The sequence below is a fragment of the Schistocerca americana genome, chromosome 2, assembly GCF_021461395.2.
Source record: "Schistocerca americana isolate TAMUIC-IGC-003095 chromosome 2, iqSchAmer2.1, whole genome shotgun sequence".
NCBI lineage: Eukaryota > Metazoa > Arthropoda > Insecta > Orthoptera > Acrididae > Schistocerca > Schistocerca americana.
In genome coordinates this window covers 1,118,931,673-1,118,956,390 of record NC_060120.1, presented here as the reverse complement: position 1 = coordinate 1,118,956,390, position 24,718 = coordinate 1,118,931,673, and positions in this window count along the sequence as shown.

Here is a 24,718-nt window from a genome sequence, read left to right as displayed (position 1 = left end):
TATTTAATTCCGATGCAATTTCTGTGTCTCATCGTCAATAAGAAGGTCCAAGGGATACAGTAAACCTGAAGTGAATCATCGGAATCTATTACTAATGTCACAGGAATAGTTCAAATCATAGCCAGTAAGAAGTGTCGGTCTGCATGTACGTAAGTCGGCATTGTGGCTTTTGTATTTAATTCCGATGCAATTTCTGTGTTTCATCGTCAATAAGAAGGTCCAAGGGATACAGTAAACCTGAAGTGAAGCATCGGGATCTATTACTAGTGTCACAGGAATGGTTCAAAACATAGTCAGTAAGAAGTGTCGGTCTTCATGTACTTAAGTCGGCTTTGTGCCTTTTGTATTTAATTCCGATGCAATTTCTGTGTTTCATCGTCAATAAGAAGGTCCAAGGGATACAGTAAACCTGAAGTGAAGCATCGGAATCTTTAACTAGAGTCACAGTATTGGTCAGTAGGAAGAGTCAGTCATCTTGTCCTTAAGTCGGCATTGTGCCTTCGTATTTAATTCCGATGCAACTTCTGTGTTTCATCGTCAATAAGAAGGTACAAGGGATACAGTAAACCAGAAGTGATGCATCGGAATCTATAACTAGTGTCACAGGAATGGTTCAAATCATAGTCAGTAAGAAGTGTCGGTCTTCATGTACTTAAGTCGGCATTGTGCCTTTTGTATTTAATTCCAATGCAATTTCTGTGTTTCATCGTCAATAAGAAGGTCCAAGGGATACAGTAAACCTGAAGTGAAGCATCGGAATCTATAACTAGTGTCACAGGAATGGTCAGTAGGAAGAATCAGTCTTCTTGTCCTTAAGTCGGCATTGTGCATTTTGTATTTGATTCCGATGCAATTTCTGGGTTTCATCGCCAATAAGAAGGTCCAAGGGATACAGTAGACCTGGAGTGAAGCAATGGAATCTATAACTAGTGTCACAAGAATGGTCAGCAGGAAGAGTCAATCTTCATGTCCTTATGTCGGCATTCAACATTCTGTATTTAATTCTGAAGCAATTTCTGTGTTTCATCGTCAATAAGAAGGTCCAAGGGATACAGTAAACCTGAAGTGAAACATCGGAATCTATAACTAGTGTCACAGGAATGGTTCAAAACATAGTCAGTAAGAAATGTCGGACTTCATGTACTTAAGTCGGCATTGTGCCTTTTGTATTTAATTCCGATGCAATTTCTGTGTTTCATCGTCGGTAAAAAGGTCCAAGATGTACAGTATACCTGAAGTGAAGCATCGGAATCTATAACTAGTGTCACAGGAATGGTCAGTAGGAAGAGTCAGTCTTCTTGTCCTTAAGTCGGCGCTGTGCATTTTATATTTAATTCAGATGCAATTTCTGTGTTTCATCGTCAATAAGAAGGTCCAAGGGATACAGTAAACCTGAAGTGAAGCATCGGAATCAATAACTAGTGTCACAAGAATGGTCAGTAGGAAGAGTCTATCTTCTTGTCCGTAAGTCGGCATTGTGCCCTTTGTATTTAATTCCGATGCAATTTCTGTGTGTCATCATCAATATGAAGATCCAAGGGATACAGTACACCTGAAGTGAAGAAATGGAATCTATAAATAGTGTCACAGGAATGGTCAGTAGGAAGAGTCAGTCTTCTTGTCCTTAAGTCGGCATTGTGCCTTTTGTATGTAATTCCAATGCAATTTCTGTGTTTCATCGTCAATAAGAAGGTCCAAGGGATACAGTAAACCTGACGTGAAGCATCGGAATCTATAAGTAGTGTCACAGGAATGGTCAGTAGGATGAGTCAGTCTTCTTGTCCTTAAGTCTGCATTGTGCCTTTTGTATTTAATTCCGATGCAATTTCTGTGTTTCATCGTCAATAAGAGGGTCCAAGGGATACCGTAAACCTGAACTGAAGCATCGGAATCTATAACTAGTGTCACAGGGATGGTTCAAAACATAGTCAGTAAGAAGTGTCGGTCTTCTTGTACTTAAGTCGGCATTGTGGCTTTTGTATTTAATTCCGATGCAATTTCTGTGTTTCATCGTCAATAAGAAGTTCCAAGGCATACAGTAAACCTTGAGTGAAGCATCGGAATCTATAACTAGTGTCACAGGAATGGTCAGTAGGAAGAATCAGTCAGCTTGTCCTTAAGGCGGCATTGTGCCTTTTGTACTTAATTCCGATGCAATTGCTGTGTTTCATCGTCAATAAGAAGGTCCAAGGGATACAGTAAACCTGAAGTGAAGCATCGGAATCTATAACTAGTGTCACAAAAATGGTCAGTAGGAAGAGTCAGTCTTCTTGTCCTTAAGTCGGCATTGTGCCTTTTGTATTTAATTCCGATGCAATTTCTGTGTTTCATCGACAATAAGAGGGTGCAAGGGATACAGTAAACCTGAAGTGAAGCATGGGGACCTATTACTAGTGTCACAGAAATGGTTCAAAACATAGTCAGTAAGAAGTGTCGGTCTTCATGTACTTAAGTCGGCATTGTGCCTTATGTATTTAATTCCGTTGCAATTTTTGTGTTTCATCGTCAATAAGAAGGTCCAAGGGATACAGTAAACCTGAAGTAAAGCATCGGAATCTATAACTGGTGTTACAGGAATGGTTCAAAACAAAGTCAGTAAGAAGTGTCGGTCTTCATGTACTTAAGTCGGCATTGTGCCTTTTGTATTTAATTCCGATGCAATTTCTGTGTTTCATCGTCAGTAAGAAGGTCCAAGGAATACAGTAAACCTGAAGTGAAGCATCGGGATTTATAACTAGTGTCACAGGAATGGTTCAAAACATAGTCAGTAAGAAGTGTCGGTCGTCATGTACCTAAGTAGGCATTGTGCCTTTTGTATTTAGTTCCGATGCAATTTCTGTGTTTCAACGTCAATAAGAAGGTCCAAGGGATACAGTAAACCTGAAGTGAAGCATCGGAATCTTTAACTAGTGTCACAGGATTGGTCAGTAGGAAGAGTCTGTCTTCTTGTCCTTAAGTCGGCATTGTGCCTTTTGTATTTAATTCCGATGCAACTTCTGTGTTTCATCGTCAATAAGAAGGTACAAGGGATACAGTAAACCTGAAGTGATGCATCGGAATCTATAACTAGTGTCACAGGAATGGTTCATATCATAGTCAGTAAGAAGTGTCGGTCTTCATGCACTTCAGTCGGCATTGTGCCTTTTGTATTTAATTCCGACGCAATTTCTGTGTTTCATCGTCAATAAGAGGGTCCAAGGGATACAGTAAACCTGAAGTGAAGCAACGGAATCTATAACTAGTGTCACAGGAATGGTCAGTAGGAAGAGTCAGTCTTCTTGTCCTTAAGTCAGCAACGTGCCTTTTGTATTTAATTCCGATGTAATTTCTGTGTTTCATCGTCAAAAAGAAGGTCCAAGGGATACAGAAAAACTGGAGTGATGCATCGGAATCTATAACTAGTGTCACAGGAATGGTCAGCAGGAAGAGTCAATCTTTACGTCCTTATGTCGGCATTCTGCCTTTTGTATTTAATTCCGATGCAATTTCTGTGTCCCATCGTCAATAAGAAGGTCCAAGGGATACAGTAAACCTGAAGTGAATCATCGGAATCTATAACTAATGTCACAGGAATAGTTCAAATCATAGCCAGTAAGAAGTGTCGGTCTGCATGTCCGTATGTCGGCATTGTGGCTTTTGTATTTAATTCCGATACAATTTCTGTGTTTCATCGTCAATAAGAAGGTCCAAGGGATACAGTAAACCTGAAGTGAAGCATCGGGATCTGTTACTAGTGTCACAGGAATGGTTCAAAACATAGTCAGTAAGAAGTGTCGGTCTTCATGTACTTAAGTCGGCTTTGTGCCTTTTGTATTTAATTCCGATGCAATTTCTGTGTTTCATCGTCAATAAGAAGGTCCAAGGGATACAGTAAACCTGAAGTGAAGCATCGGAATCTTTAACTAGAGTCACAGTATTGGTCAGTAGGAAGAGTCAGTCATCTTGTCCTTAAGTCGGCATTGTGCCTTTGTATTTAATTTCGATGCAACTTCTGTGTTTCATCGTCAATAAGAAGGTACAAGGGATGCAGTAAACCAGAAGTGATGCATCGGAATCTATAACTAGTGTCACAGGAATGGTTCAAATCATAGTCAGTAAGAAGTGTCGGTCTTCATGTACTTAAGTCGGCATTGTGCCTTTTGTATTTAATTCCAATGCAATTTCTGTGTTTCATCGTCAATAAGAAGGTCCAAGGGATACAGTAAACCTGAAGTGAAGCATCGGAATCTATAACTAGTGTCACAGGAATGGTCAGTAGGAAGAATCAGTCTTCTTGTCCTTAAGTCGGCATTGTGCATTTTGTATTTGATTCCGATGCAATTTCTGGGTTTCATCGCCAATAAGAAGGTCCAAGGGATACAGTAGACCTGGAGTGAAGCAATGGAATCTATAACTAGTGTCACAAGAATGGTCAGCAGGAAGAGTCAATCTTCATGTCCTTATGTCGGCATTCAACCTTCTGTATTTAATTCTGATGCAATTTCTGTGTTTCATCGTCAATAAGAAGGTCCAAGGGATACAGTAAACCTGAAGTGAAACATCGGAATCTATAACTAGTGTCACAGGAATGGTTCAAAACATAGTCAGTAAGAAATGTCGGTCTTCATGTACTTCAGTCGGCATTGTGCCTTTTGTATTTAATTCCGATGCAATTTCTGTGTTTCATCGTCAATAAAAAGGTCCAAGATGTACAGTATACCTGAAGTGAAGCATCGGAATCTATAACTAGTGTCACAGGAATGGTCAGTGGGAAGAGTCAGTCTTCTTGTCCTTAAGTCGGCGTATTGCCTTTTGTATTTAATTCCGATGCAATTTCTGTGTTTCAGCGTCAATAAGAGGGTCCAAGGGATTCAGTAAACCTGACGTGAAGGATCGGAATCTATAACTAGTGTTGCAGGAATGGCTCAAAACATAGTCAGTAAGAAGTGTCGGTCTTCATGTACGGAAGTCGGCATTGTGCCTTTTGTATTTCATTCCGATGCAATATGTGTGTTTCATCGTCAATAAGAAGGTCCAAGGGATACAGTAAACCTGAAGTGAAGCATCGGAATCTATAGCTAGTGTCACAGGAATGGCCAGTAGGAAGAGTCAGTCTTCTTGTCTTTAATTCTGCATTGTGCCTTTTGTATTTAATTCCGATGCAATTGCTGTGTTTCATCGTCAATAAGAAGGTCCAAGGTATACAGTAAACCTGAAGTGAAGCATCGGAATCTATAACTAGTGTTACAGGAATGGTTCAAAACATAGTCAGTAAGAAGTGTCGGTCTACATGTACTTAAGTCGGCTTTCTGCCTTTTGTATTTAATTCCGATGCAATATCTGTGTTTCTTCGTCAATACGAAGTTCCAAGGGATACAGTAAACCTGAAGTGAAGCATCGGAATCTATAACTAGTGTCACAGGAATGGTTCAAATCATAGTCAGTAAGAAGTGTCGGTCTTCATGTACTTAAGTCGGCATTGTGCCTTTTGTATTTAATTCCGATGCAATTTCTGTATTTCATCGTCAATAAGAAGGTCCAAGGGATACAGTAAACCTGAAGTGAAGCATCGTAATCTATAACTAGTGTCACAGGAATGGTCAGTAGTAAGAGTCAGTCTTCTTGTCCTTAAGTCGGCATTGTGCCTTTTGTATTTAATTCCGATGCAATTTCTGTGTTTCATCGTCAATAAGAAGGTCCAAGGGATACAGTAAACCTGAAGTGCAGCATCGGAATCTATAACTAGTGTCACAGGAATGGTCAGTAGGAAGAGTCAGTCTTCTTGTCCTTAAGTCGGCATTGTGCCTTTTGTATTTAATTCCCATGCAATTTCTGTGTTTCATCGTCAACAAGAAGGTCCAAGGGATACAGTAAACCTGAAGCGGAGCATCGGAATCTATAACTAGTGTTACAGGAATGGTTCAAAACATAGTCAGTAAGAAGTGTCGGTCTTCATGTACTTAAGTCGGCATTGTGCCTTTTGCATTTAATTCCGATGCAATTTCTGTGTTTCATCGTCAATAAGAACTTTCAAGGGATACAGTAAACCAGGAGTGAAGCATCGGAATCTATAAGTAGTGTCTCAGGAATGGTTCAAATCATAGTCAGTAAGAAGTGTCGGTCTTCATGTACTTAAGTCGGCATTGTGACCTTTGTATTTAATTCCGATGCGATTTCTGTGTTTCATCATCAATAAGAAGGTCCAAGGGATACAGTAACCCTGAAGTGGAGCATCGGAATCCATAACTAGTGTCACAGGAATGGTTCAAAACTTAGTCACGAAGAAGTGTCCGCCTTCATGAACTTAAATCGGCATTGTGCCTTTTGTATTTAATTCCGATGCAATTTCTGTGTTTCATCGTCAATAAGAAGGTCCAAGGGAAACAGTAAACCTGAAGTGAAGCATCGGAATCCATAGCTAGTGTCACAGGAATGGTTCAAAACTTAGTCACGAAGAAGTGTCCTCCCTCATGAACTGAAATCGGCATTGTGCCTTTTGTATTTAATTCCGATGCAATATCTGTGTTTCATCGACAATAAGAAGGTCCAAGGGATACAGTAAACCTGGTGTGAAGAATCGGAATCAATAACTACTGTCACGGGAATGGTCAGTAGGAAGAGTCAGTCTTCTTGTCCATGAGTCGGCATTGTGCCTTTGTATTTAATTCCGATGCAACTTCTGTGTTTCATCGTTAATAAGAAGGTACAAGGGATACAGTAAACCAGAAGTGATGCATCGGAATCTATAACTAGTGTCACAGGAATGGTTCAAATCATAGTCAGTAAGAAGTGTCGGTCTTCATGTACTTAAGTCGGCATTGTGCCTTTTGTATTTAATTCCGATGCAATAATTGTGTTTCATCGTCAATAAGAAGGTCCAAGGGATACAGTAAACTTGAAGTGAAGCATCGGAATCTATAACTAGTGTCACAGGAATGGTCAGTAGGAAGAGTCAGTCTTCTTGTCCTTACGTCGGCATTGTGCATTTTGTATTTGATTCCGATGCAATTTCTGGGTTTCATCGCCAATAAGAAGGTCCAAGGGATACAGTAGACCTGGAGTGAAGCAATGGAATCTATAACTAGTGTCACAGGAATGGTCAGCAGGAAGAGTCAATCTTCATGTCCTTATGTCGGAACTCAACCTTCTGTATTTAATTCTGATGCAATTTCTGTGTTTCATCGTCAATATGAAGGTCCAAGGGATACAGTACACCTGAAGTGAAGCATCGGAATCTATAACTAGTGTCACTGGAATGGTTCAAAACATAGTCAGTAAGAAGTGTCGGTCTTCAAGTACTTTAGTCGGCATTGTGCCTTTTGTATTCAATTCCGATGCAATTTCTGTGTTTCATCGTCAATAATAAGGTCCAAGGGATACAGTAAACCTGGAGTGAAGCATCGCAATCTATAACTAGTGTCACAGGAATGGTTCAAAACATAGTCAGTAAGAAGTGTCGGTCTTCATGTACTTAAGTCGGCATTTTGTCTTTGGTATTAAATTCCGATGCAATTTTTGTGTTTCATCGTCAATTAGAAGGTCCAAGGGATACAGTAAACCTGAAGTGAAGCATCGGAATCTATAACTAGTGTCACAGGAATGGTTCAAAGCATAGTCAGTAAGAAGCGTCGGTCTTCATGTACTTAGATCGGCATTGTGCCTTTTGTATTTAATTCCGATGCAATTTCTGTGTTTCATCATCAATAAGAAGGTCCAAGGGATACAGTAAACCTGAAGTGAAGCATCGGAATCTGTAACTAGTGTCACAGGAATGGTCAGTAGGAAGAGTCAGTCTTCTTGTCCTTAAGTCGGCGTATTGCCATTTGTATTTAATTCCGATGCAATTTCTGTGTTTCATCGTCAAAAAGAGGGTCCAAGGGATACAGTAAACCTGACGTGAAGGATCGGAATCTACAACTAGTGTTGCAGGAATGGTTCAAATCATAGTCAGTAAGAAGTGTCGGTCGTCATGTACTTAAGTCGGCATTGTGCCTTTTGTATTTAATTCCGATGCAATTTCTGTATTTCATCGTCAATAAGAAGGTCCAAGGGATACAGTAAACCTGAAGTGAAGCATCGTAATCTATAACTAGTGTCACAGGAATGGTCAGTAGGAAGAGTCAGTCTTCTTGTCCTTAAGTCGGCATTGTGCCTTTTGTATTTAATTCCCATGCAATTTCTGTGTTTCATCGTCAACAAGAAGGTCCAAGGGATACAGTAAACCTGAAGCGGAGCATCGGAATCTATAACTAGTGTTACAGGAATGGTTTAAAACATAGTCAGTAAGAAGTGTCGGTCTACATGTACTTAAGTCGGCATTGTGCCTTTTGCATTTAATTCCGATGCACTTTCTGTGTTTTATCGTCAATAAGAACTTTCAAGGGATACAGTAAACCAGGAGTGAAGCATCGGAATCTATAACTAGTGTCTCAGGAATGGTTCAAATCATAGTCAGAAAGAAGTGTCGGTCTTCATGTACTTAAGTCGGCATTGTGACCTTTGTATTTAATTCCGATGCGATTTCTGTGTTTCATCATTAATAAGAAGGTCAAAGGGATACAGTAAGCCTGAAGTGGAGCATCGGAATCCATAACTAGTGTCACAGGAATGGTTCAAAACTTAGTCACGAAGAACTGTCCGCCTTCATGAACTTAAATCGGCATTGTGCCTTTTGTATTTAATTCCGATGCAATTTCTGTGTTTCATCGTCAATAAGAAGGTCCAAGGGATACAGTAAACCTGAAGTGAAGCATCGGAATCCATAACTAGTGTCTTAGGAATGGTTCAAAACTTAGTCACGAAGAAGTGTCCTCCTTCATGAACTTAAATCGGCATTGTGCCTTTTGTATTTAATTCCGATGCAATTTCTGTGTTTCATCGTCAATAAGAAGGTCCAAGAGATACAGTAAACAGAAGTGAAGCATTGGAATCTATAACTAGTGTCACAGGAATGGTCAGTGGGAAGAGTCAGTCTACTTGTACTTAAGTCGGCATTGTGCCTTTAGTATTTAATTCCGATGCAATTTCTGTGTTTCATCGTCAATAAGAAGGTCCAAGGGACACAGTAAACCTTATGTGAAGCATCGGAATCTATAACTAGTGTCACAGGAATGGTTCAAAACATAGTCAGTAGGATGTGTCGGTCTTCATGTACTTAAGTCGGCATTGTGCCTTTTGTATTTAATTCCGATGCAATTTCTGTGACTCATCGTCAATAAGAAGGTCCAAGGGATACGGTAAACCTGAAGTGAAGCATCGGAATCTATAACTAGTATCAGAGGAATGGTTCAAAGCTTAGACAGTAGGAAGAGTCATCCTTCTTGTACTTAAGTCGGCATTGTGCCTTTTGTATTTAATTCCGATGCAATATCTGTGTTTCATCGACAATAAGAAGGTCGAAGGGATAAAGTAAACCTGGTGTGAAGAATCGGAATCTATAACTACTGCCACAGGAATGGTCAGTAGGAAGCGTCAGTCTTCTTGTCCTTAAGTCGGCATTGTGCCTTTTGTATTTAATTCCGATGCAATTTCTGTGTTTCATCGTCAATAAGAAGGTCCTAGGGATACAGTAAACCTGAAGTGAAGCATCGGAATCTATAACTAGTGTTACAGGAATGGTTCAAAACATAGTCAGTAAGAAGTGTCGGTCTTCATGTACTTAAGTCTGCTTTGTGCCTTTTGTATTTAATTCCGATGCAATTTCTGTGTTTCATCGTCAATAAGAAGGTCCAAGGGATACGGTAAACCTGAAGTGAAGCATCGGAATCTATAACTAGTGTCACAGGAATGGTTCAAAACTTAGACATTAGGAAGAGTCAGTCTTTCTGTACTTAAGTCGGCATTGTGCTTTTGTATTTAATTCCGATGCAATTTCTGTGTTTCATCGTCAATAACAAGGTCCAAGGGATACAGTAAACCTGGAGTGAAACATCGGAACCTATAACTAGTGTCACAGGAATGGTTCAAAACCTAGACAGTAGGACGAAGCAGTCTTCTTGTACTTAACTCGGCATTGTGATTTTTGTATTTAATTCCGATGCAATTTCTGCGTTTCATCGTCAATAAGAAGGTCCAAGGGATACAGTAAACCTGAAGTGAAGCATCAGAATATATAACTAGTGTCACAGGAATGGTTCATAGCATAGTCAGTAAGAAGTGTCGGTCTTCATGTACTTAAGTCGGCATTGTGCCTTTTGTATCTAATTCCGATGTAATTTCTGTGTTTCATCGTCAATAAGAAGGTCCAAGGGATACAGTAAACCTGAAGTGAAGCATCGGAATCTATAACTAGTGTCACAGGAATGGTCAGTAGGAAGAGTCAGTCTTCTTGTCCTTAAGTCAGCATTGTGCCTTTTGTATTTTAATCCCATGCAATTTCATGTTTCATCGTCAATAAGAAGGTCCAAGGGATACAGTAAACCTGAAGTGAAGCATCGGAATCTATAACTAGTGTTACAGGAATGGTTCAAAACTTAGTCAGTAAGAAGTGTCGGTCTTCATGTACTTAAGTCGGCGTCGTGCCATTTGTGTTTAATTCCGATGCAATTTCTGTGTTTCATCGTCAATAAGAATGTCCAAGGGATACAGTAAACCTGGAGTGAATCATCGGAATCTATAACTAGTGTCACAGGAATGGTTCAAAACATAGTCAGTAAGAAGTGTCGGTCTTCATGTACTTAAGTCGGCATTGTGCCTTTTGCATTTAATTCCGATGCAATTTCTGTGTTTCATCGTCAATAAGAAGGCCCAAGGGATACAGTAAACCTGAAGTGAAGCATCGGATTCTATAACTAGTGTCACAGGAATGTTTCAAAACATAGTCATTAAGAAGTGTCGGTCTTCATGTACTTAAGTCGGCATTGAGCCTTTTGTATTTAATTCCGATGCAATTTCTATGTTTCATCGTCTATGAGAAGGTCCAAGGGATACAGTAAACCTGAAGTGAAGCATCGGAATCCATAACTAGTGTCACAGGAATGATCAGTAGGAAGAGTCAGTCTTCTTGTCCTTAATCGGCATTGTGCCTTATGTATTTAATTCCGTTGCAATTTTTGTGTTTCATCGTCAATAAGAAGGTCCAAGGGATACAGTAAACCTGAAGTGAAGCATCGGAATCTATAACTGGTGTTACAGGAATGGTTCATAACAAAGTCAGTAAGAAGTGTCGGTCTTCATGTACTTAAGTCGGCATTGTGCCTTTTGTATTTAATTCCGATGCAATTTCTGTGTTTCATCGTCAATAAGAAGGTCCAAATGATACAGTAAACCTGAAGTGAAGCATCGGAATCTATAACTAGTGTCACAGGAATGGTTCAAACCTTAGACAGTAGGAAGAGTCAGTCTTCTGGTACTTAAGTCGGCATTGTGCCTTTGGTATTTAATTCCGATGCAATTTCTGTGTTTCATCGTCAATAAGAAGGTAGAAGGGATACAGTAAACCTGGTGTGAAGAATCGGAATCTGTAACTACTGACACAGGAATGGTCAGTAGGAAGAGTCAGTCTTCTTGTCCTTAAGTCGGCATTGTGCCTTTTATATTTAATTCCGATGCAATTTCTGTGTTTCATCGTCAATAGGAAGGTCCAAGGGATACAGTAAACCTGAAGTGAAGTATCGGAATCTATATCTAGTGTTACAGGATTGGTTCAAGACATAGTCAGTAAGAAGTGTCGGTCTTCATATACTTAAGTCGGCATTGTGCCTTTTGTATTTAATTCCGATGCAATTTCTGTGTCCAATCGTCAATAAGAAGGTCCAAGGGATACAGTAAACCTGAAGTGAAGCATCGGAAACTATAACTAGTGTTACAGGAATGGTTCAAAACTTAGACATTAGAAAGAATCAGTCTTGTTGTACTTAAGTCGGCATTGTGCTTTTGTATTTAATTCCGATGCAATTTCTGTGTTTCATCGTCAATAAGAAGGTCCAAGGGATACAGTAAACCTGGAGTGAAGCATCGGAATCTATAACTAGTGTCACAGGAATGGTTCAAAACCTAGACAGTAGGAAGAGTCAGTCTTCTTGTACTTAAGTCGGCATCGTGTCTTTTGTATATAATTCCGATGCAATTTCTGTCTTTCATCGTCAATAAGAAGGTCCAAGGGACACAGTAAACCTGAAGTGAAGCATCGGAATCTATAACAAGTGTCACAGGAATGGTTCATAAGATAGTCAGTAAGAAGTGTCAGTCTTCATGTACTTATGTCGGCATTGTGCCTTTTGTATTTAATTCCGATGCAATTTCTGTGTTTCATCGTCAATAAGAAGGTCCAAGGGATACAGTAAACCTGAAGTGAAGCATCGGAATCCATAACTAGTGTCACAGGAATGATTCAAAACTTAGTCACGAAGAAGTGTCCTCCTTCATGAACTTAAATCGGCATTGTGCCTTTTGTATTTAATTCCGATGCAATTTCTGTGTTTCATCGTCAATAAGAAGGTCCAAGAGATACAGTAAACAGAAGTGAAGCATTAGAATCTATAACTAGTGTCACAGGAATGGTCAGTGGGAAGAGTCAGTCTTCTTGTACTTAAGTCGGCATTGTGCCTTTAGTATTTAATTCCGATGCAATTTCTGTGTTTCATCGTCAATAAGAAGGTCCAAGGGATACAGTAAACCTGATGTGAAGCATCGGAATCTATAACTAGTGTCACAAGGATGGTTCAAAACAAAGTCAGTAGGAAGTGTCGGTCTTCATGTACTTAAGTCGGCATTGTGCCTTTTGTATTTAATTCCGATGCAATTTCTGTGACTCATCGTCAATAAGAAGGTCCAAGGGATACGGTAAACCTGAAGTGAAGCATCGGAATCTATAACTAGTATCAGAGGAATGGTTCAAAGCTTAGACAGTAGGAAGAGTCAGTCTTCTTGTACTTAAGTCGCATTGTGCCTTTTGTATTTAATTCCGATGCAATATCTGTGTTTCATCGACAATAAGAAGGTCCAAGGGATAAAGTAAACCTGGTGTGAAGAATCGGAATCTATAACTACTGTCACAGGAATGGTCAGTAAGAAGCGTCAGTCTTCTTGTCCTTAAGTCGGCATTGTGCCTTTTGTATTTAATTCCGATGCAATTTCTGTGTTTCATCGTCAATAAGAAGGTCCTAGGGATACAGTAAACCTGAAGTGATGCATCGGAATCTATAACTAGTGTTACAGGAATGGTTCAAAACATAGTCAGTAAGAAGTGTCGGTCCTCATGTACTTAAGTCGGCATTGTGCCTTTTGTATTTAATTCCGATGCAATTTCTGTGTTTCATCGTCAATAAGAAGGTCCAAGGGATACGGTAAACCTGAAGTGAAGCATCGGAATCTATAACTAGTGTCACAGGAATGGTTCAAAACTTAGACATTAGGAAGAGTCAGTCTTTCTGTACTTAAGTCGGCATTGTGCTTTTGTATTTAATTCCGATGCAATTTCTGTGTTTCATCGTCAATAACAAGGTCCAAGGGATACAGTAAACCTGGAGTGAAACATCGGAACCTATAACTAGTGTCACAGGAATGGTTCAAAACCTAGACAGTAGGAAGAGTCAGTCTTCTTGTACTTAACTCGGCATTGTGATTTTTGTATTTAATTCCGATGGAATTTCTGCGTTTCATCGTCAATAAGAAGATCCAAGGGATACAGTAAACCTGAAGTGAAGCATCAGAATATACAACTAGTGTCACAGGAATGGTTCATAACATAGTCAGTAAGAAGTGTCGGTCTTCATGTACTTAAGTTGGCATTGTGATTTTTGTATCTAATTCCGATGCAATTTATGTGTTTCATCGTCAATAAGAAGGTCCAAGGGATACAGTAAACCTGAAGTGAAGCATCGGAATCTATAACTAGTGTCACAGGAATGGTCAGTAGGAAGAGTCAGTCTTCTTGTCCTTAAGTCGGCATTGTGCCTTTTGTATTTAAATCCCATGCAATTTCTGTGTTTTATCGTCAATAAGAAGGTCCAAGGGATACAGTAAACCTGAAGTGAAGCATCGGAATCTATAACTAGTGTTACAGGAATGGTTCAAAACTTTGTCAGTAAGAAGTGTCGGTCTTCATGTACTTAAGTCGGCATTGTGCCTTTTGCATTTAATTCCGATGCAATTTCTGTGTTTCATCGTCAATAAGAAGGCCCAAGGGATACAGTAAACCTGAAGTGAAGCATCGGATTCTATAACTAGTGTCACAGGAATGGTTCAAAACATAGTCATTAAGAAGTGTCGGTCTTCATGTACTTAAGTCGGCATTGAGCCTTTTGTATTTAATTCCGATGCAATTTCTATGTTTCATCGTCTATGAGAAGGTCCAAGGGATACAGTAAACCTGAAGTGAAGCATCGGAATCCATAACTAGTGTCACAGGAATGGTCAGTAGGAAGAGTCAGTCTTCTTGTCCTCAAGTCGGCATTGTGCCTTTTGTATTTAATTCCGTTGCAATTTTTGCGTTTCATCGTCAATAAGAAGGTCCAAATGATACAGTAAACCTGAAGTGAAGCATCGGAATCTATAACTGGTGTTACAGGAATGGTTCAAAACAAAGTCAGTAAGAAGTGTCGGTCTTCATGTACCTAAGTCGGCGTCGTGCCTTTTGTGTTTAATTCCGATGCAATTTCTGTGTTTCATCGTAAATAAAAAGGTCCAAGGGATACAGTAAACCTGGAGTGAAGCATCGGAATCTATAACTAGTATCAGAGGAATGGTTCAAAGCTTAGACAGTAGGAAGAGTCAGTCTTCTTGTACTTAAGTCGCATTGTGCCTTTTGTATTTACTTCCGATGCAATATCTGTGTTTCATCGACAATAAGAAGGTAGAAGGGATACAGTAAACCTGGTGTGAAGAATCGGAATCTATAACTACTGACACAGGAATGAGCAGTAGGAAGAGTCAGTCTTCTTGTCCTTAAGTCGGCATTGTGCCTTTTGTATTTAATTCCGATGTAATTTCTGTGTTTCATCGTCAATAAGAAGGTCCAAGGGATACAGTAAACCTGAAGTGAAGCATCGGAATCTATATCTAGTTTTACAGGATTGGTTCAAATCATAGTCCGTAAGAAGTGTCGGTCTTCATATACCTAAGTCGGTATTGTGCCTTTTGTATTTAATTCCGATGCAATTTCTGTGTCTCATCGTCAATAAGAAGGTCCAAGGGATACTGTAAACCTGAAGTGAAGCATCGGAAACTATAACTAGAGTCACAGGAATGGTTCAAAACTTAGACATTAGGAAGAATCAGTCTTCTTGTACTTAAGTCGGCATTGTGCTTTTGTATTTAATTCCGATGCAATTTCTGTGTTTCATCGTCAATAAGAAGGTCCAAGGGATACAGTAAACCTGGAGTGAAGCATCGGAATCTGTAACTAGTGTCACAGGAATGGTTCAAAACCTAGACAGTAGGAAGAGTCAGTCTTCTTGTACTTAAGTCGGCATTGTGTCTTTTGTATTTAATTCCGATGCAATTTCTGTGTTTCATCGTCAATAAGAAGGTCCGAGGGACACAGTAAACCTGAAGTGAAGCATCGGAATCTATAACAAGTGTCACAGGAATGGTTCATAAGATAGTCAGTAAGAAGTGTCGGTCTTCATGTACTTAAGTCGGCATTGTGCCTTTTGTATTTAATTCCGATGCAATTTCTGTGCTTCAGCGTCAATAAGAAGGTCCAAGGGATACAGTAAACCTGAAGTGAAGCATCGGAATCTATAACTAGTGTCACAGAAATGGTCAGTAGGAAGAGTCAGTCTTCTTGTCCTTAAGCCGGCATTGTGGCTTTTGTATTTAATTCCCATGCAATTTATGTGTTTCATCGTCAATAAGAAGGTCCAAGGGATACAGTAAACCTGAAGTGAAGCATCTGAATCTATAACTAGTGTTACAGGAATGGTTCAAAACTTAGTCAGAAAGAAGTGTCGGTCTTCATGTACCTAAGTCGGCGTCGTGCCTTTTGTGTTTAATTCCGATGCAATTTCTGTGTTTCATCGTAAATAAAAAGGTCCAAGGGATACAGTAAACCTGGAGTGAAGCATCGGAATCTATAACTAGTGTCACAGGAATGGTTCAAAATACAGTCAGTAAGAAGTGTCGGTCTTCATGTACTTGAGTCGGTATTGTGCCTTTTGTATTTAATTCCGATGCAATTTCTGTGTTTCATCGTCAATAAGAAGGTCCAAGGGATACAGTAAACCTGAAGTGAAGTATCGGAATCTATAACTAGTGTCGCAGGAATGGCCAGCAGGAAGAGTCAGTCTTCTTCTCCTTATGTCGGCATTCTGCCATTTGTATTTAATTCCGATGCAATTTCTGTGTTTCATCGTCAATAAGAAGGTCCAAGGGTTACAGTAAACCTGAAGTGAAGGATCGGAATCTATAACTAGTGTCACAGGAATGGTTCAAAACATAGTCAGTAAGAAGTGTCGGTCTTCATGTACTTAAGTCGGCATTGTGCCTTTTGTATACAATTCCGATGCAATTTCTGTCTTTCATCGTGAATAAGACGGTCCAAGGGATACAGTAAACCTGAAGTGAAGCATCGGAATCTATAACAAGTGTCACAGGAATGGTTCAAAACATAGTCAGTAAGAACTGTCGGTCTTCATGTACTTAAGTCGGCATTGTTCCTTTTGTATTTAATTCCGATTCAATTTCTGTGTTTCATCGTCAATAAGAAGGTCCAAGGGATACAGTAAACCTGAAGTGAAGCATCGGAAACTATAACTAGTGTCACAGGAATGGTTCAAAATATAGTTAGTAAGAAGTGTCGGTCTTCATGTACTTAAGTCGGCATTGTGCCTTTTGTATTTAATTCCGATGCAATTTCTGTGTTTCATCGTCTATAAGATGGTCCAAGGGATACAGTAAACCTGAAGTGAAGCATCGGAATCTATAACTAGTGTCACAGGATTGGTTCAATACATAGTAAGTAAGAACTGTCGGTCTTCATGTACTTAAGTCGGCATTGTGCTTTTGTATTTAATTCCGATGCAATTTCTGTGTTTCATCGTCAATAGGAAGGTCCAAGGGATACAGTAAACCTGAAGTGAAGCATCGGAAACTATAACTAGTGTCACAGGAGTGGTCAGTAGGAAGAGTCAGTCTTCTCGTACTTAAGTCGGCATTGTGCCTATTGTAGTTAATTCCGATGCAATTTCTGTGTTTCATCGTCAATAAGAAGATCCAAGGGATACAGTAAACCTGAAGTAAAGCATCGGAATCTATAACTAGCGTCACAGGAATGGCCAGCAGGATGAGTCAGTCTTCTTGTCCTTATGTCGGCATTCTGCCATTTGTAATTAATTCCGATGCAATTTCTGTGTTTCATCGTCAATAAGAAGGTCCAAGGGATACAGTAAACCTGAAGTGAAGCATCGGAATCTATAACTAGTGTCACAGGAATGGTTAAAAACTTAGACAGTAGGAAGAGTCAGTCTTCTTGTACTTAAGTCGGCATTGTGCCTTTTGTAATTAATTCCGATGCAATATCTGTGTTTCATCGTCAATAAGAAGGTAGAAGGGATACAGTAGACCTGGTGTGAAGAATCGGAATCTATAACTAGTGTCACAGGAATGGTCAGTAGGAAGAGTCAGTCTTCTTGTCCTTAAGTCGGCATTGTGCCTTTTGCATTTAAATTCCATGCAATTTCTGTGTTTCATCGTCAATAAGAGAGTCCAAGGGATACAGTAAACCTGAAGTGAAGCATCGGAATCTATAACTAGTGTTACATTAATGGTTCAAAACTTAGTCAGTAAGATGTGTCAGTCTTCATGTACTTAAGTCGGCGTCGTGCCTTTTGTGTTTAATTCCGATGCAATTTCTGTGTTTCATCGTCATAAAGAAGGTCCAAGGGATACAGTAAACCTGAAGTGAACCATCAGAACCTATAACTAGTGTCACAGGAATGGTTCAAAACATAGTCAGTAAGAAGTGTCGGTCTTCATGTACTTAAGTCAGCATTGTGCCTTTTGTATTTAATTTCGATGCAATTCCTATGTTTCATCGTCTAGGAGAAGGCCCAATGGATACAGTAATTCTGAAGTGAAGCACCGGAATCCATAACTAGTGTCACAGGAATGGTCAGTAGGAAGAGTCAGTCTTCTTGTCCTTAAGCCGGCATTGTGCCTTTTGTATTTATTTCCGATGCAATTTTTGTGTTTCATCGTCAATAAGAAGGTCCAAGGGATACAGTGAACCTGAAGTGAAGCATCGGAATCTATAACTAGTGTCACAGGAATGGTTCAGTTTTATAGTAAGTAAGAACTGTCGGTCTTCATGTACTTAAGTCGGCATTGTGCCTTTTGTATTTAATTCCGATGCAATTTCTGTGTTTCATCGTCAATAAGAAGGTCCAAGGGATACAGTAAACCTGAAGTGAAGCATCGGAAACTATAACTAGTGTCACAGGAGTGGTCAGTAGGAAGAGTCAGTCTTCTTGTACTTAGGTCGGCATTGTGCCTTTTGTATTTAATTCCGATGCAATTTCTGTGTTTCATCGTCAATAAGAAGGTCCAAGGGATACAGTAAACCTGGAGTGAAGCATCGGAATCTATAACTTGTGTCACAGGAATGGTCAGTAGGAAGAGTCAGTCTTCTTGTCCGTAAGTCGGCATTGTGCCTTTTGTATTTAATTCCGATGCAATTTCTGTGTTTCATCGTCAATAAGAAGGTCCAAGGGATACAGTAAACCTGAAGTGAAGCATCAGAATATACAACTAGTGTCACAGGAATGGTCAGTAGGAAGAGTCAGTCTTCTTGTCCTTAAGTCGGCATTGTGCCTTTTGTATTTAAATCCCATGCAATTTCTGTGTTTCATCGTCAATAAGAAGGTCCAAGGGATACAGTAAACCTGAAGTGAAGCATCGGAATCTATAACTAGTGTTACAGGAATGGTTCAAAACTTTGTCAGTAAGAAGTGTCGGTCTTCATGTACTTAAGTCGGCATTGTGCCTTTTGCATTTAATTCCGATGCAATTTCTGTGTTTCATCGTCAATAAGAAGGCCCAAGGGATACAGTAAACCTGAAGTGAAGCATCGGAATCTATATCTAGTTTTACAGGATTGGTTCAAATCATAGTCCGTAAGAAGTGTCGGTCTTCATATACCTAAGTCGGTATTGTGCCTTTTGTATTTAATTCCGATGCAATTTCTGTGTCTCATCGTCAATAAGAAGGTCCAAGGGATACTGTAAACCTGAAGTGAAGCATCGGAAACTATAACTAGAGTCACAGGAATGGTTCAAAACTTAGACATTAGGAAGAATCAGTCTTCTTGTACTTAAGTCGGCATTGTGCTTTTGTATTTAATTCCGATGCAATTTCTGTGTTTCATCGTCAATAAGAAGGTCCAAGGGATACAGTAAACCTGGAGTGAAGCATCGGAATCTGTAACTAGTGTCACAGGAATGGTTCAAAACCTAGACAGTAGGAAGAGTCAGTCTTCTTGTACTTAAGTCGGCATTGTGTCTTTTGTATTTAATTCCGATGCAATTTCTGTGTTTCATCGTCAATAAGAAGGTCCGAGGGACACAGTAAACCTGAAGTGAAGCATCGGAATCTATAACAAGTGTCACAGGAATGGTTCATAAGATAGTCAGTAAGAAGTGTCGGTCTTCATGTACTTAAGTCGGCATTGTGCCTTTTGTATTTAATTCCGATGCAATTTCTGTGCTTCAGCGTCAATAAGAAGGTCCAAGGGATACAGTAAACCTGAAGTGAAGCATCGGAATCTATAACTAGTGTCACAGAAATGGTCAGTAGGAAGAGTCAGTCTTCTTGTCCTTAAGCCGGCATTGTGGCTTTTGTATTTAATTCCCATGCAATTTATGTGTTTCATCGTCAATAAGAAGGTCCAAGGGATACAGTAAACCTGAAGTGAAGCATCTGAATCTATAACTAGTGTTACAGGAATGGTTCAAAACTTAGTCAGAAAGAAGTGTCGGTCTTCATGTACCTAAGTCGGCGTCGTGCCTTTTGTGTTTAATTCCGATGCAATTTCTGTGTTTCATCGTAAATAAAAAGGTCCAAGGGATACAGTAAACCTGGAGTGAAGCATCGGAATCTATAACTAGTGTCACAGGAATGGTTCAAAATACAGTCAGTAAGAAGTGTCGGTCTTCATGTACTTGAGTCGGTATTGTGCCTTTTGTATTTAATTCCGATGCAATTTCTGTGTTTCATCGTCAATAAGAAGGTCCAAGGGATACAGTAAACCTGAAGTGAAGTATCGGAATCTATAACTAGTGTCGCAGGAATGGCCAGCAGGAAGAGTCAGTCTTCTTCTCCTTATGTCGGCATTCTGCCATTTGTATTTAATTCCGATGCAATTTCTGTGTTTCATCGTCAATAAGAAGGTCCAAGGGTTACAGTAAACCTGAAGTGAAGGATCGGAATCTATAACTAGTGTCACAGGAATGGTTCAAAACATAGTCAGTAAGAAGTGTCGGTCTTCATGTACTTAAGTCGGCATTGTGCCTTTTGTATACAATTCCGATGCAATTTCTGTCTTTCATCGTGAATAAGACGGTCCAAGGGATACAGTAAACCTGAAGTGAAGCATCGGAATCTATAACAAGTGTCACAGGAATGGTTCAAAACATAGTCAGTAAGAACTGTCGGTCTTCATGTACTTAAGTCGGCATTGTTCCTTTTGTATTTAATTCCGATTCAATTTCTGTGTTTCATCGTCAATAAGAATGTCCAAGGGATACAGTAAACCTGAAGTGAAGCATCGGAAACTATAACTAGTGTCACAGGAATGGTTCAAAATATAGTTAGTAAGAAGTGTCGGTCTTCATGTACTTAAGTCGGCATTGTGCCTTTTGTATTTAATTCCGATGCAATTTCTGTGTTTCATCGTCTATAAGATGGTCCAAGGGATACAGTAAACCTGAAGTGAAGCATCGGAATCTATAACTAGTGTCACAGGATTGGTTCAATACATAGTAAGTAAGAACTGTCGGTCTTCATGTACTTAAGTCGGCATTGTGCTTTTGTATTTAATTCCGATGCAATTTCTGTGTTTCATCGTCAATAGGAAGGTCCAAGGGATACAGTAAACCTGAAGTGAAGCATCGGAAACTATAACTAGTGTCACAGGAGTGGTCAGTAGGAAGAGTCAGTCTTCTCGTACTTAAGTCGGCATTGTGCCTATTGTAGTTAATTCCGATGCAATTTCTGTGTTTCATCGTCAATAAGAAGATCCAAGGGATACAGTAAACCTGAAGTAAAGCATCGGAATCTATAACTAGCGTCACAGGAATGGCCAGCAGGATGAGTCAGTCTTCTTGTCCTTATGTCGGCATTCTGCCATTTGTAATTAATTCCGATGCAATTTCTGTGTTTCATCGTCAATAAGAAGGTCCAAGGGATACAGTAAACCTGAAGTGAAGCATCGGAATCTATAACTAGTGTCACAGGAATGGTTAAAAACTTAGACAGTAGGAAGAGTCAGTCTTCTTGTACTTAAGTCGGCATTGTGCCTTTTGTAATTAATTCCGATGCAATATCTGTGTTTCATCGTCAATAAGAAGGTAGAAGGGATACAGTAGACCTGGTGTGAAGAATCGGAAACTATAACTAGTGTCACAGGAATGGTCAGTAGGAAGAGTCAGTCTTCTTGTCCTTAAGTCGGCATTGTGCCTTTTGCATTTAAATTCCATGCAATTTCTGTGTTTCATCGTCAATAAGAGAGTCCAAGGGATACAGTAAACCTGAAGTGAAGCATCGGAATCTATAACTAGTGTTACATTAATGGTTCAAAACTTAGTCAGTAAGATGTGTCAGTCTTCATGTACTTAAGTCGGCGTCGTGCCTTTTGTGTTTAATTCCGATGCAATTTCTGTGTTTCATCGTCATAAAGAAGGTCCAAGGGATACAGTAAACCTGAAGTGAACCATCAGAACCTATAACTAGTGTCACAGGAATGGTTCAAAACATAGTCAGTAAGAAGTGTCGGTCTTCATGTACTTAAGTCAGCATTGTGCCTTTTGTATTTAATTTCGATGCAATTCCTATGTTTCATCGTCTAGGAGAAGGCCCAATGGATACAGTAATTCTGAAGTGAAGCACCGGAATCCATAACTAGTGTCACAGGAATGGTCAGTAGGAAGAGTCAGTCTTCTTGTCCTTAAGCCGGCATTGTGCCTTTTGTATTTATTTCCGATGCAATTTTTGTGTTTCATCGTCAATAAGAAGGTCCAAGGGATACAGTGAACCTGAAGTGAAGCATCGGAATCTATAACTAGTGTCACAGGAATGGTTCAGTTTTATAGTAAGTAAGAACTGTCGGTCTTCATGTACTTAAGTCGGCATTGTGCCTTTTGTATTTAATTCCGATGCAATTTCTGTGTTTCATCGTCAATAAGAAGGTCCAAGGGATACAGTAAACCTGAAGTGAAGCATCGGAAACTATAACTAGTGTCACAGGAGTGGTCAGTAGGAAGAGTCAGTCTTCTTGTACTTAGGTCGGCATTGTGCCTTTTGTATTTAATTCCGATGCAATTTCTGTGTTTCATCGTCAATAAGAAGGTCCAAGGGATACAGTAAACCTGGAGTGAAGCATCGGAATCTATAACTTGTGTCACAGGAATGGTCAGTAGGAAGAGTCAGTCTTCTTGTCCGTAAGTCGGCATTGTGCCTTTTGTATTTAATTCCGATGCAATTTCTGTGTTTCATCGTCAATAAGAAGGTCCAAGGGATACAGTAAACCTGAAGTGAAGCATCAGAATATACAACTAGTGTCACAGGAATGGTCAGTAGGAAGAGTCAGTCTTCTTGTCCTTAAGTCGGCATTGTGCCTTTTGTATTTAAATCCCATGCAATTTCTGTGTTTCATCGTCAATAAGAAGGTCCAAGGGATACAGTAAACCTGAAGTGAAGCATCGGAATCTATAACTAGTGTTACAGGAATGGTTCAAAACTTTGTCAGTAAGAAGTGTCGGTCTTCATGTACTTAAGTCGGCATTGTGCCTTTTGCATTTAATTCCGATGCAATTTCTGTGTTTCATCGTCAATAAGAAGGCCCAAGGGATACAGTAAACCTGAAGTGAAGCATCGGATTCTATAACTAGTGTCACAGGAATGGTTCAAAACATAGTCATTAAGAAGTGTCGGTCTTCATGTACTTAAGTCGACATTGAGCCTTTTGTATTTAATTCCGATGCAATTTCTGTGTTTCATCGTCAATAAGAAGGTCCAAGGGATACAGTAAACCTGAAGTGAAGCATCGGAATCTATAACTAGTGTCACAGGAATGGTTAAAAACTTAGACAGTAGGAAGAGTCAGTCTTCTTGTAGTTAAGTCGGCATTGTGCCTTTTGTAATTAATTCCGATGCAATATCTGTGTTTTATCGTCAATAAGAAGGTAGAAGGGATACAGTAGACCTGGTGTGAAGAATCGGAATCTATAACTACCGTCACAGGAATGGTCAGTAGGAGGAGTCAGTCTTTTGTCCTTAAGTCGGCAATGTGCCTTTTGTATTTAATTCCGATGCAATTTCTGTGTTTCATCGTTAATAAGAAGGTCCAAGGGATACAGTAAACCTGAAGTGAAGCATCGGAAACTATAACTAGTGTCACAGGAGTGGTCAGTAGGAAGAGTCAGTCTTCTTGTACTTAAGTCGGCATTGTGCCTATTGTAGTTAATTCCAATGCAATTTCTGTGTTTCATCGTCAATAAGAAGGTCCAAGGGATACAGTAGACCTGGTGTGAAGAATCGGAATCTATAACTACCGTCACAGGAATGGTCAGTAGGAAGAGTCAGTCTTTTGTCCTTAAGTCGGCATTGTGCCTGTTGTATTTAATGCCGATGCAATTTCTGTGTTACATCGTTAATAAGAAGGTCCAAGGGATACAGTAAACATGAAGTGAAGAATCGGAATCTATAACTAGTGTCACAGGAATGGTCAGTAGGAAGAGTCAGTCTTCTTGTCCTTAAGTCAGCATTGTGCCTTTTGTATTTAAATTCCATGCAATTTCTGTGTTTCATCGTCAATAAGAGAGTCCAAGGGATACAGTAAACCTGAAGTGAAGCATCGGAATCTATAACTAGCGTTACATTAATGGTTCAAAACTTAGTCAGTAAGATGTGTCTGTCTTCATGTACTTAAGTCGGCGTCGTGCCTTTTGTGTTTAATTCCGATGCAATTTCTGTGTTTCATCGTCATAAACAAGGTCCAAGGGATACAGTAAACCTGAAGTGAACCATCAGAACCTATAACTAGTGTCACAGGAATGGTTCAAAACATAGTCAGTAAGAAGTGTCGGTCTTCATGTACTTAAGTCAGCATTGTGCCTTTTGTATTTAATTCCGATGCAATTCCTATGTTTCATCGTCTAGGAGAAGGCCCAATGGATACAGTAAACCTGAAGTGAAGCATCGGAATCCATAACTAGTGTCACAGGAATGGTCAGTAGGAAGAGTCAGTCTTCTTGTCCTTAAGCCGGCATTGTGCCTTTTGTATTTATTTCTGATGCAATTTTTGTGTTTCATCGTCAATAAGAAGGTCCAAGGGATACAGTGAACCTGAAGTGAAGCATCGGAATCTATAACTAGTGTCAAAGGTATGGTTCAATACATAGTAAGTAAGAACTGTCGGTCTTCATGTACTTAAGTCGGCATTGTGCCTTTTGTATTTAATTCCGATGCAATTTCTGTGTTTCATCGTCAATAAGAAGGTCCAAGGGATACAGTAAACCTGAAGTGAAGCATCGGAAACTATAACTAGTGTCACAGGAGTGGTCAGTAGGAAGAGTCAGTCTTCTTG